General features: G+C 33.7%; 1 protein-coding gene across 1 annotated transcript in view; it reads right to left on the reverse strand.

The window, feature by feature from the left end:
• Positions 1–14,305, reverse strand: part of LOC114334767 (calbindin-32) — a 702,339-nt gene that overhangs the window by 467,969 nt on the left and 220,065 nt on the right. The gene's annotated exons all lie outside the window — the stretch shown is intronic.

Consider the following 14,305-nt stretch of genomic DNA (forward strand, 5'->3'; position numbering starts at 1 on the left):
TGCTGCTATTGTCTCCGTTGACTCTACAGGCTGTCTGTCAAATTCTTCATTTAATAAGCTGTCAAAGTACTTTCTCCATCTCTTTTTGACATCCCTTTCGTGAACTAGTATTTTATTATTTTCATCTCGGATACATCTAATCTGATTAAAATCTTTTGCTTTCTTTGCTCTCTGTTTGGCTATTTTGTATATCTTCGTTTCGCCTTCCCTGGTATCAGCTTGATCGTATAGGTTTGAATACGCTTCTGCTTTAGCTTTTGCTACTGCTACTTTCGCTTCTTTTTTGGCTACCATATAGTTTTGAAGATCTATGTCCGATCTGGTGTCTTGCCACTTTTTATATAATTTTCTCTTCTCTTTTATTTTTCCTTGTACTTCATTTGACCACCACCAAGTCTCTTTATCCTCAAACTTCTTTCCTGACGTTTTCCCAAGTATTTCAATAGCCGTCTCTCTAATAATATTGGCCATTTTTCTCCAAATTGTGTTAGGGCTTCCTTTCATGTTCCAACATATTTTTTCTACTATTCTTTCCCTGAATAGACCTTCCTTCTCATCTTTTAGCATCCACCACTTAATTTTTTGTGGTCCTCTCCGATATTTTTGTTTAGTTTCGCTTTTTTACTTCGATGTCCAGAACTATCAGCTTATGTTGTTGGCTTACTGTCTCACTAACTATTACCTTGCAGTCCTTGCATTCACGTATGTCTTCTTTCCTTATCATGAAGTAGTCTATTTGGGATTGATGTTGTCCACTTTTGTAGGTAATAAATTACTGTCTTGTAGGTATATTTTGTAGGTATAATACTATAAAGCATTATTTTATTACTATCGTATGATATATGGTTAACATGAATAGCAACGTGGAATATCAAAACACTTCAAAAACCAGACAAAATGGAAGAATTGGCAAAAGAAATGACAAAATACAAGATGGGAATACTAGCGCTACAAGAAATAAGGTGGGCAGGAGAAGGGATGATTGCTAGAAGAAACTACACAATGTACTACGCAGAAAAAAGCAAACAGGGTCGTAATTGAACCGTCTTTCTAGCTACTTATAGCTTAGGAGAAAAAATTATTAAATTTAAAGCGGTGGATGGAAGAATATCATATATAAGAAGGAAAAATATACTAGCAAATTTAACATTTATTAAGTATTATATGCCCCTAGAGAGAAGAATTCTCCCGAAGAAGAGAAGATTGAATTTTATGAGAAAGTTGAAGAATTGTACGAGGAAATACCAAAGAACGACATATTAATCCTGTTAGGAGACTGCAACGCAAAGAGAGGGAAATTAGACACGAACAGGAAAATTGCAAGAAAAGAAACGATCCATCAAAATACAAATAACAATGGCAGGAGAATATGTAATCTAGCATCAGCAACCAATACTTTTATTATTAGCACCCAATTCCAGCACAAAAAAGAACACAAAATAACCTGGCTACTACCTGGAACGACAGACGAAAACCAAACATCCTAATCTCAAAAAAATGGAGAACAATTGTACGTACAAAATGTGAGGTCCTTCAGGGAAACCAATGCTGATTCAGATCACTTTTAGTCGACATGAGATTGAAGATACTTAAAGACAAAAACGACAAAAAGGAAAGAAAGAGGTGGAATCTGTCAAAACTAAATACAGATATTGCAAACAGAAAATTCTGCACTGAGTTAGAAGAAAAACTACTAGTTCTAAAACCATCGTACATAGATGTAACATGGTAAGACATAAAAGATAGCATCTTAACAACAGCAGTGGAGACGATATGACTAATGGAAGACAATAAAAGAAAATAATGGTACGATGAAGAGTGCGAGCAAGCTAGTAAAGACAAATATAAAGCAAGGCGCAGATGCTTGGCCTCAGGGAAACAAGAAGATCTCCTACACTATAAAGAGAAGAAGAAAGAGTCAGACAATGTTGCAGAACTAAAAAGAAGAAATGGATTGAAGATTTACTGCTGGAACTCTAAAAAACAAGTTACTACTACTAAAGAACAAGTTAAAGTTAAGAGATGGCATGAATACGTTAAATTGGATGAAATTGGTTAGATTGTAAAAAGCGATAAAAATGAATTAGTCGGTTATTAAAGTCAAGATTATGCTGAGTAAGCCATGGGTGCCTTGAATAATTCACTTAACATTTATTTTTAACATTTGCTTTACAAAAATTAGAATATTTCTTTAAACACATATCATTGAAAAAGACCGGCCTCCGTCAATTTTACAATAGATACAGTTGGAAAAATGAAAGAATACCCATGAACGAACATATAAAACACGCTGTATTTTCCTGTCACCGTGTCACAAAGAAAATTGTCCAGTGCAAATACATGTAACAATAATTATTACATGTACTTTTGCTGGCCAATTTTTTGTGTAACATGGTGACAGGAAAATACAGCGTGTTTTATATGTTCGTTCATGGGTATTTTTTCATTTTTCCCACTGTAGGTAATATAATATGAAATTTTATAAAATTCTATTTATCATGAATCATGAATATGGACTCAAAATAATTTTAAAGAAGACCAATGTGTTTTAATGATCGAACTAGAAATAACCATCAAGAAATACGAAACGTAGCACGGTAAACCATGTCAGTTAGGTACCGATAATATTATGTTTCTGTTATCATAAACAGTGCCGTTTTATCCATTGGGCGCTTGGGGTAGGCGCCCAGGGACACGGGCCACGGAGGGGCTGTAGGGACCCTTCCTTTTATTAATAACAAATTAAAGTCCGCTAAATAATCGAGGACCATATTTTTTTAAATAGAGAGAAAGACTACGAAAAACGTGCGATTTCGATATGGTCTGATTTTAAGACTAATAAATAAGAACTGTGACAAATTAAAAAAAAAGAGCGATTCCTTAGAAAATTGTAAAAAAATGTATGAAGCTGGAGATATAAAAATTATTATAGAAGATTAAATGAAAGCAACTCTTATAGAGTAAAACCCAATGGAGGCAAAGAGAAGTGTTAAGCTGTATATTGTTACCTGTGCAAATTATTTCCAATTGAAAAAAATAGTTTAACTGATTTTGGATATATTTTACTCACTGGAAATATATGAATAGTTTACTCAAATCTCACGAAAAAACTAAATTTTATCTTAACTCTATGGTTACATTAGTAGCAAGATCATCAGTTGGAGTTAGATGGATCATCAGTTAAATTGGAGTTATATCCCCTGGATTGAAAGAGCAAGTAGAGTAGAACGCGAAGCTGACTATTGAGTAAAGGTCCTAACAAGAGTTGTTGTCACCATTAAATTACTTGCTCCTCAAAGACCAGCTTTTCATTGATCCCATGAGAATATAACGAGTCGTCATAAGGGAAATTACTTAAGTTTTCTTGTATACTTTGCTTTTGGCAACTTCTTAGCTCAGCATTTACAGCGGAATGCAAATAAAGAAAAAGGTTCAGTTAGCTATCTGTCTGACCAAACTTGCAATGAATTCCTGGAAGCGATGAAAAAAAACATGTAGAAACTTTTTGTGCTGTAATTGTTTTACTTAAAAACTACGGATCCGTTAAACATATTTTTCCAGTTAAGCAATAATAGAGACAAAAAATCAGCAGTTAGAAGTGATGCCAATGCACTGCATAATAAAATGGATACCTTTGAGACAGGTTAATTTGGATAATTTATTGACACTGATTTGGGCAAGGATTTTAAAACGAGTGATGCAACAAGCAAAACGTTAGAAACTGTGGTCTTGAACGTGTCAATTGGAGTAGAATTAATGAGAATTGAGCTTTGTTGGAGATGTATGAAATAAATTAAGCGAAATTGAACTAGAAGCCAAAAATATTTTTTTTGTGAAGGCAATAATCTCAAACATATTCAGTAGAATTGGACTTCAAGAGACAAATAAAAAAACATTTTGCGATGAAGCAGCTGAATGTGAAAAATTTTAAAGAGGCAAGAGATCTTCAGAATTGAAGTACCTATTTAATGTTATATGCCACAATATTTCTCAAGATCTTTTAAAGAGGATATAATGCTACAAAATGTTACATAAGTTGTTAGATGTTTTTTTTTACACTAAATAAAGAAGAAGTCAAAAAGTGAATTAATATTTTATGCAAGGAATATAAAAAAAATATTGATGAAACCAAAGAGAGCTTGCATAATGAAATTATTCATTTTATAACGTTATGGCAAAATTTGAATAAACATTTGAAAATTTGGTGTCATCCAGGATGTAAAGGCAACTTTTGCCACTTTTTAACTTAATGCAAGTTTATTTGACGATACCAATTTCTAGTGCACCAGGCGCCAGGCGAGCGGTCTTTTTTGGCTTAAAAAAACAAAGATACATATACATATTAAAGGTCAAAGTGTCAAGAAAACCTAGACGCAATATCCTTATCGTATTGTAACAAACGAGCGTTCGGGTATTTATATACGACTTTATTATTTATTTATACAAGTTTACTTTACAAACTTTAGCTTAAGACTAAACTTTATTTACAAATATGCCCGTATTTATACCCAGTTGTTTTTCTGGAACATTCGACGCCCATCTCTAGCTATCAGCGTGTTCCGCCTACGGGTCGTACGTTCGAGAAGTTCCTCCTCCTTTCCGCCGAGGCCTAGATCATTCGACGACGTCATTCTCGAGGTGTTTACTGTTATACGGCGGTCGGCCAAGATTTCTCTTTTGTTACACTGCTCCCCTCTTAAGATCTGAGCGTCCCGATCAGCAACTCTAGATGAAGGCCCAGGATGGCGGAATCTACACGACTCTCCAGCTCTGCATACACCCTTCAAGAAGAAATAGCAGTCTACTGTCTTTGAAGGGTATGACATCTTCGGGTTCATGCAACACACAGTAATTCGTACGCCAGTTTCTGTGAAGATTACTTCAAGCATGCTTCTCACAATCTTCCAATCCAGATTTTCTACTGCATGGCCTATTTTTGGTATAGCCAAACCTTTGATGTCATAATTACACACGATTTTCTTCAAATTAGTTAGAGCACGCCATATGTTCTCGTAGCTTGGCGTGTCCGTATAAGACTTCCTGGTCACTATATACAGCAAAGATCGAGGACCATCTTCCAATCGCAATACTCTTCCAATTTTAGGTTGTTGATTCCTTAACTCGTCCAGGCGGCCGAACTTTCTATTGAATACGGACGAGATTCCTTTAGTCATCTCGAGGTCTTGGGCAACACAGTGGGCTAGAGAGACGTTTTCTGGAACACCAAACAGATCTTGCTGAACTTCTGTGGTCACGCCGAATCTAGCACTCTTTCTTTCTGCGTAATTTGACATAAATTCCTTAAAACTTGGCTGTGGTGCATCTTTCATCTCCTGTTGGAGGACTCGGGCTTCCTCTGCTTCATTTGAGCCAGCATATGGTGCAAGACGATTTATGTGAATAACTTTTGGTTTACCGTTTGGTAACTTCTTAATTCTGTATATTACGTCATTTATTTTCTTCTTAACTTCATACGGACCTTCCCATTGTCTTTGCAGTTTAGGACACAGGCCTCGAGAACGTTGTGGATTATAAAGCCAGACAAGATCACCTACTTCGAAGCTTTCATTCTTGCAGCGAGAATCATATTGATCTTTCATTCTGTCACTGGCTATCTGGATGTGTTGTCGGGCAAGTTCATGAATGTTGTTCATTCGTAACTTCAGGCGGTCTACGTATTCTTCGCCTGCAACATATTCCTCGGAAGGTCTGCAGCCAAACTCTAGGTCGCAGGGCAAACGAACTTCACGACCCAACATCAGGCAGGTTGGTGTTTGACCTGTAGTTTCATTCACGGCCGAGCGGTAGGCCATCGGGAATAAATGAATGAGTTGGTCCCAATCTCGCTGATGTTCAGATACAATTTGGACAAGTGTTTACCCATCGTTCGGTTCATCCTCTCGACCATTCCATCTGATTGAGGATGCAGGGGTGTTGTTCTGGTCTTATTGGCACCAATCAATTTACAAACGTTTTGGAAAAGAGCTGACTCAAAGTTTCCCTCTTGGTCGGAGTGGATCTCCAAGGGAACACCAAATCGGCTGAAGAATTCTTTAACAAGTACCTCTGCAACGGTAGCAGCTTCTTGATTCGGTAATGCATAGGCCTCGGTCCATTTCGTAAAATAGTCCATGGCTACCAGAATGTATTTATTTCCAGCATCGGTTTCTGGAAATGGACCTGCAATGTTGATTGCTACTCTTTCCATAGGACTTCCAACATTGTACTGTCTCATGGGTGCTCTCTTTTTACCAACTGGACCATTACCGGATGCACACAGTTCACATGTCCGGCACCATCTTCTTACATCATCTTTACAGTTCACCCAATAGAACCGTTCTCGAACCTTTTGCAGAGTCTTCGTAATACCAAAGTGTCCACCTGATGTACCGAAACTTCATTATGATGAAACTTCATTACTTTGGCTTTTCCAACAGTGCAGTCAATCTCATGCAAAACCTACTGACGAATAGATTTAGTTGTGTTCTTGTTAAAAAAGACTCAAGTGTTGATAAGTCAGAATTTAAATTAGTTAAAAATGGCGTCCCACAAGGTTCGGTAATTTCACCTCTGTTATTTTCCATTTATGTTGCTGACATGAAAAACTGCATTAAATTCTGCAAATTTAAGCAGTTTGCTGATGACTCCCAGTTAAAAATACCTATAAATAGACAAACTATAATAGACACTCAAAATAAATTAAATGCGGACCTTAAATGTATATCTTCATATGCAGAAAATCACAATTTACAATTAAATGCATCCAAATCGCAAATAATAATTATAAATAAAAATAAAAATGCCAGAGAGCTTATCGAAAATACATTACAAATTAACATTAATAACAATCCAATCCCCATTGTAAAACATGCAAAAAAATTTGGGTATTATCTTTGATAATGAACTTTCTTTCCAAAAACATGTAAAGAAAAAGTTAACTGCAGGATATCTCAGATTAAAAAATTTATATAAAATAAAAAAATACTTAACATCTAAACAAAAATATTATCTTTGCAATACTCTTGTCTTGTCCCTGTTTGATTATGGTGACGTTGTTTACGGCGACTCTATATCTTGGTTACTTAAAAAGTCAATCCAAAAAATCCAAAATAGTTGTGTAAGATTTTCATATAGAATTCCGTATAATCGCCATATAACACCTTACCTTAATCAACATAACATCCTCAAAATGGTTTATCGAAGGAGGCAACATATGTATAATTTTATATACAAAATTGTTAAGACTGGGAAACCTCCATATTTAAATGAAAAATTTTCAGATTTGTCTAGAATACATACTACACGGAACACTGGAACATTTCTTCTTCCGCGTCATAGAACTGCGGCTTTCCAAAAATCATTTTCTTATCTAGCTGTCAAAATGTGGAACGGGCTGTCAAAAAGAACAAAAAACTTGTCTCTGGTTAAATTTAGAAAGTATATAAGAAACATGTTATTACAAGAACAACTTAACTAAATTAAATTATTAACAACTATTTTTCTACCATCTATCCAGCTGTCGAGAATCTGCACACTGTCCGGCTTCTCGTCCTTGGCACTTTTTCGTTGGGTCTAGAAGTTATATTATAAATATTATCGTATTTGATTTGTTAATGCCCTTCTCCTTCAACACAGTTCAGTTTTGGTTTAGTTTATTAATTTTTTCTTTTGTCTTATATTAAATATTACTTCTCATTGGGGTCTTTTCGCAAAGGTCTACCTTTGTGGTGGACTTTTTGTAATCGGTTTTATAATCGTGAGAAGATCCTTTTTTGTCTAAAAACGTTTTGTATATTCTCTGTTGTATATTGTAATATTCTGTTTTTTTGGCAAAATAAACTTTTTGTATTTGTATTTGTATTTGTATGTACCGTCATGCAACTGACGCAATACTTCTGACACTTTACTTTTAGGTACAATCAACTGCAGCTTAGATTCTGTACCATCATCATTCTCAAAGGTTCTGTACAGAAGATCATCTTTTAGTACCAGGCAATTCCATTGGCTCCAGTATGCCTTGACTTCTGGACTACATGCACTAATGTCCTGCCAACTAGGTCTTTCACCTTGCTGCATCCAATCCAATACTCTTTTTATACATGGATCATCTTCTTGAGCGTGTTGTAGCTGTTGGGGCTGCCATTGTTCATTAACTACGGTAGTATGCGAGCGTTCGGGTATGTATATACGACTTTATTATTTATTTATACAAGTTTACTTTACAAACTTTAGCTTAAGACTAAACTTTATTTACAAATATGCCCGTATTTATACCCAGTTGTTTTTCTGGAACAATCGACGCCCATCTCTAGCTATCAGCGTGTTCCGCCTACGGGTCGTACGTTCGAGAAGTTCCTCCTCCTTTCCGCCGAGGCCTAGATCATTCGATGACGTCATTCTCGAGGTGTTTACTGTTATACGGCGGTCGGCCAAGATTTCTCTTTTGTTACAGTATTAAAAAAAAATGAAGAAGTGGAGCAACTGAATCTTGATAGTTTTAATAAAGCAGTTTGCTAATGCCTAGTCAAGAAAAAAGTGAGCTAATTTTTGTGTTATATATTTTTTAGAATATGTTTTTTGTTTGTCATGTGTTGTTCTGTATAACTTTCTGTTTTATTTATATTTTTAAATGTATTTTTTGGAATATTTTTTACGTTTGCTATTTTTCTCGTTTGTTTTAATTTTTTTTAAAATATTTGAAAATGTATGACTTTTACAATAAACGTTTGTAGTTTATGCACGTGTTTTTTTTGTTAAAAAAATTGACAACAAATAGCAATGAAGGGGCTCCTAAATCTCTAGTGGCTCAAATAATGGTGGATGCGAATGAGAAATTAAATGTTAAAATCTGGCCATAACAAGATCTCGAACCTGCGCATGGTACTAGTAAGGGCGGTATTTTACCAAACACCGGTTTTTGGTTATACCGTTTTTTTTTTACTTACTGTTTAACCTGGCAGTTATAACCGATCAAAAAAACCGGTTATTGCAAAAACCGGTGATCGGTTTTTTTAATCAATAGTTAATAATCATTAGCTTACAAAGTTACGTTTACATTGCACTTTAATTTAAGATACTTCATTCGAATCGGTATCAATATTATCTATATCAATACTATTAAAAGAATATATCATATATAAAACGGTCAGTATGACTTTTAACAGGGCATACCTGGATTCATTTCTCATAATGTGTCTGAACTATTGTAGCTTTTGAGATTTGATTGTGGTCTCGGTTATTCTTCATTTTTCTTAGGATCTCCTCATTTACGACTCGTCAGTCCACGAGATCCTAAGTATTTTGCGATCAAGCAACATCTCAAATGATTTCGACGTTTTGCACATATCATCTTCGTTCAAGATCAACAATTCAACATCGTAAAAAGGACCAAACAGACGCAGGGGCGGCCCGTCGGGGTAAGCAAGGTAGGCGCCGCCTACCCTCTTCAAATGTAGTACAATAATATAAATTATTAATATAAATTACTTATTTCAAAATTGTAATTTACAAAATTTTGACACAATACCTACAATCAAATAGCAAAAATTATCAGTAGTAATTGCACAAAAGCTCTGAAGTTATTGAATTTTTCCCGAGTGACACTTTGACAGTTTTAATTTCACGAGCCGAAGGCGAGTGAAATTATGTCAAAGTGTCACGAGAGCAAAAATTCTATATTAATTTCAGAGGTCGAGTGAAATTTGTTGCGATTATTTCATGAATAAAACTGTTCAAAACCAAAATTTTATTGTAATTTATTTATGTAAGTACCATTAAACACACAGTTTTTATAAATATTTGACGATTGAAAGTCATCACTTTTATAATTTTTAAAACATTAATTGTCATTAATGTCACTGAATGTATTTTTTCGTAGCAACGAAGGGCATCTGACCTTATATACTTAACGACGGGAGATTATCAAAAATTATCGATTTAATTCAGGCTTCTGTAGCTTTCTATTGGTCAGAATCTCCCATGAATGAAATAATCAGTAGTAATTGCACAAGAGCTCTGAGATTATTGAATTTTTCCCGAGTGACACTTTGACAGTTTTAATTTCACGAGCCGAAGGCGAGTGAAATTATGTCAAAGTGTCACGAGAGCAAAAATTCTATATTAATTTCAGAGGTCGAGTGCAGTTTGTTGCGATTATTTCATGAATAAAACTGTTCAAAACCAAAATTTTATTGTAATTTATTTGTGTAAGTACCATTAAACACACAGTTTTTATAAATATTTGACGATTGAAAGTCATCACTTTTATAATTTTTAAAACATTAATTGTCACTAATGTCACTGAATGTATTTTTTCGTAGCAACGAGGGGCATTTGACGTAATATACTTAACGACGGGAGATTATCAAAAATTATCGATTTAATTCAGATTTCTGTAGCTTTCTATTGGTAAGAATCTCCTATGAATGAAATAATCCAAATTATTTTTAAAAATATCCAAAAAATTTTCTCCGTAGTTATAATTATTGTACGCTCCTTGTAGTATCAGTAGTACTGTATAAGATTCTATATTCTTCCTTGGTCAGGCACTTGAAAACGTAGCCTGAAATAGAACGACGCCAACACCGAATTGACGTGCGATCTCTCTCTGTTTACGCGAGCAGGCCTGCTGCAGGTCTGCTGGTAGCGACCATATTCTACGATTTTGAAAGGGCGGATAGGCACAGAGTCTTATAGTCGGACCTACAAAATTTTATCAGTTGCTTTTCTTGTGTCTTGTGAAACTGTTTTAAATAATTGTTTTTTGATTTTGGCTGTTATTAGTAGGTTAAGTATTGAATAAAACTATGTAGGACAATTTAAATTTGTTTATGAAAACTGAATAATAAACAGGTAAATTTGAGATCGGTCTATTGAAGGTCATTTTAATTTTATATTAATTTAGTAATAATTTATTAACGACAAATAAATCTGTGAATAGTTATTTGCCAGTCGTCCATTATATTTTTATTGTGTTTCAATAGAATTTGGATAATTTAAAGTTAAACTGACGATTTGTGTTATTCGATTATATAGATAATTAAATATTTAAAGCGAGTTTAATTGTTAACTTATCAATTTATTCGAAGAGTAAATTATTATTTGATACATAAATAAAATAAGTAATATTTGACGTTGTTGAAACGTAGGTGTGTTAGTTCTATTGGTGGAAAAACTTCAGTCATCGAATATGAATATTTTAAACGATGTAATATGCAGTTTGATCGAGACGCCTTTTTCAAGGCGCCAAAATCAAGAAACATCAGAAATTATTTCAATGGGCCGGCTTTTACCAAATTTAACAATTTTATCCACAAGACAAAAGACAATCGACCATTTTCGAGATCGTTTAAAACAATATGGTATGAAAATCATAAATGGCTAAGCGGAAGTTATTTTAAAAATTCACTTTTCTCTTGGCCTTGTCTATTGCTCTCAAATTTGAAGCAAAATGTTTGGGTGAGTCAGGGATATTCAGATTTGAAAAATTTATCAGCTAGTGTAAAAAAACATGAATCTTCGAAAGAACATTTAAACAATTGCTTAGGTTTAAAACGGTTAGAAAAAAATAAACAAACTATTGACAGTGCTTTAGCTGGACAAATTTCTCTATTAAATAAAAAAATGGTTTTTTCTAATTCTTCAACATTTTTCTCGAAGGGATAAGATTCAATTTGGAATGACCCTACTCATTTAATAAGATATATAATGAAGAAGTTGAAAATGATTGAAAAAGTTGAAGAAATTGATGTTACAATTCTGTTATAAAACAAGAACTTGCATTTCGCGGTCGTGATGAGAGCCATAATTCTTCAAACATGGGTAATTTTAAAGAAATTTTTAATTTAGTAGTTAAACGCGATCAGTAAATCCAGGATCATGTTAAAAAACAGAAGGGGTGTTCACGGGTTTGTCAAAAACAATACAAAATGATTTAATAGATTGCCTTGCCGATTACGTAAAAAATGAAATTTCAACAGAAATTAATGAAAGTCAATTTTTTTCTATACTAGCGGACGATACTACTGATATAACCGAAAAATCACAGTGTACTTTAACAATCCGTTTTGTTAACAAAGTTGGTCAGGTAACAGAATGATTTTTAGGGTTTTTTGATGTTAGCGAGGATAGAACTGCAGATGCTCTATATAGTTTAATTTCAAACGTGCTTGAGCCATATGATTACAAAAATAAATTAATTGCTCAATTTTACGATGGTTCAAGTGTAATGGCAGGTTCTTTAAACGGATTACAATCAAAAATTAAAGTAGATGCTCCAAAAGCAATTTTTACACATTGTTGCGCTCATAGATTACATTTAGTATTGCAAGACGGCTCAAAATGCATTACAAATTGTAGGATATTTTTTGTCGCCTACCCGAAGTATATGTGTAGCCTACCCGCATACTGAGGTCACGAGCCGCCACTGAACAGACGTAACATCGTCTCATTCTTTTATATCGAGAACGAGGTTGTGGTTCTTGAAGAAGGCCCTCATCCCTTTGAAGGTGGATCTACCTTTTCCGATGAGAGCTATTATCCTGGTTGTTTGTCCATTCTTCATTCGTTATGGTACCGTCATAATTGTAGTTTATCACGCTTACTACAGGGGTTTGAATTATGTAGATTTGACCTTCTGTTACCTTTTTCTCTCTAATTATCATGAGCTTTGTGCTCTGTATTTACAATATTCCACAATTTTGGCACACTGATAAAAAGACAGTCGATCTATACTATCGATCTAATCCGTGTTTATCTTCCAGCCAATACTAGAATTGAAGAATAATTTAATATGTACTTGCTGTCTACGTTATAAATGCTTTTATATCAGTTTATAGAGGTTTGTGTGTAAGTATATAAGGGTGGATTAATATATTATGGACCCCATAATATCGATGCCTCAGAAGTCAAACGGTGTAAGTCAATAATTAAAATGAGATACTAAGATGTTTCTGAATGTAGTTGCAGAAATATAAGTTATTATTAAAAACCAATAAACCATATTTATTTATGATAATATGGGTAACATATTCATAAATACAAACAAGGAAACAATAATATTATTATATACAGTATGTCCCTGTAAGTTGTATCCATATGGAAAACTTTTTTATTATTAATTTTACGAAAAAAGTTATTCTTTAGAAAAAGTTCTGCATGGTCCAAAACCCAAGATTCAACCATCAGATATCAAATTTTATGAATGTTATACGAGGTATGTCAAAAAGGTTGAATTTCACTCAAGAGTAAAGTAGCTTTATTTTTCACAATATTGAAAATTCCCATTATAAAAAGTTGTTTGAAATTAAAAACTATATTCTAATATACAATTACATCCTTCTAATTAATTTTTTTTTTGAAAAATTATGGATAACTCACAATATTTTGAGTTATTTCAATTCTGATAACTCTTTTATTATTAATTTTACGAAAAAAAGTGATTCTTAATAAAAAGTTCTGGATGGGCTAAAACCTAAAATACACCCATCTTATATCAAATTTTATCAATTTTATACGAGGTATGTCGAAAAAGATAAATATCAAATGTCAAGTACCTTTATAGTTCAGAATATTTCAATTAGAAGGATGTAATTACATACTCAAACATAGTTTTTAATTCTAAATAACTTTTCATAATAACGATTTTCGATATTGTGAAAAATAAACGTATTTTACTCTTGAGCGAAATTCATATTTTTTGACATTCCTCGTATAACATTGATAAAATTAGACATAAGATGGTTGTATTCTAGGTTTTAGACCATGCAGAATTTTTATTAAGAATCACTTTTTTTCGTAAAATTAATAATAAAAGAGTTATCTGAATTGAAATAACTGAAAATAATATACCCGTGTTGAGCTGCCCCCCCCCACTTGCAAAAATTAAAAAACAAATAGCCCTGATTTATGAGCTATTTATGAGCTCTCATATTCCGCAAACTAAAAATTTTGAGCTCGTTCCACTGAGCAGGAATTTAATACCTTAGTGGGGGGGCTGAGTCAGCCCCCCCACTACTTAAAAATAGGAATATTGAATCGATTTTTGCGGCAGAGTTACGAGATATTTATGAGCTCTTGAAATTATATACTTTCGATTTTTGAGCTCATCCCCTTCACCCCCAAACAACCCTTTAATTGATTTAACTTAAGAGAAAGATGCTGAGAAAACTTAAAATATATCGTATTGCGGATATAATTCATATAGCTTATATATTCTAAGAATAAACTATTAAATCAATAGCATTTCGATTATTGAGCTACAACCCCTTCGCAAGAAAACCACCCTATCTTCCCGGCTTAAGAGAAA

The sequence above is a fragment of the Diabrotica virgifera genome, chromosome 2 (genome assembly GCF_917563875.1).
Source record: "Diabrotica virgifera virgifera chromosome 2, PGI_DIABVI_V3a".
Classification (NCBI taxonomy): domain Eukaryota; kingdom Metazoa; phylum Arthropoda; class Insecta; order Coleoptera; family Chrysomelidae; genus Diabrotica; species Diabrotica virgifera.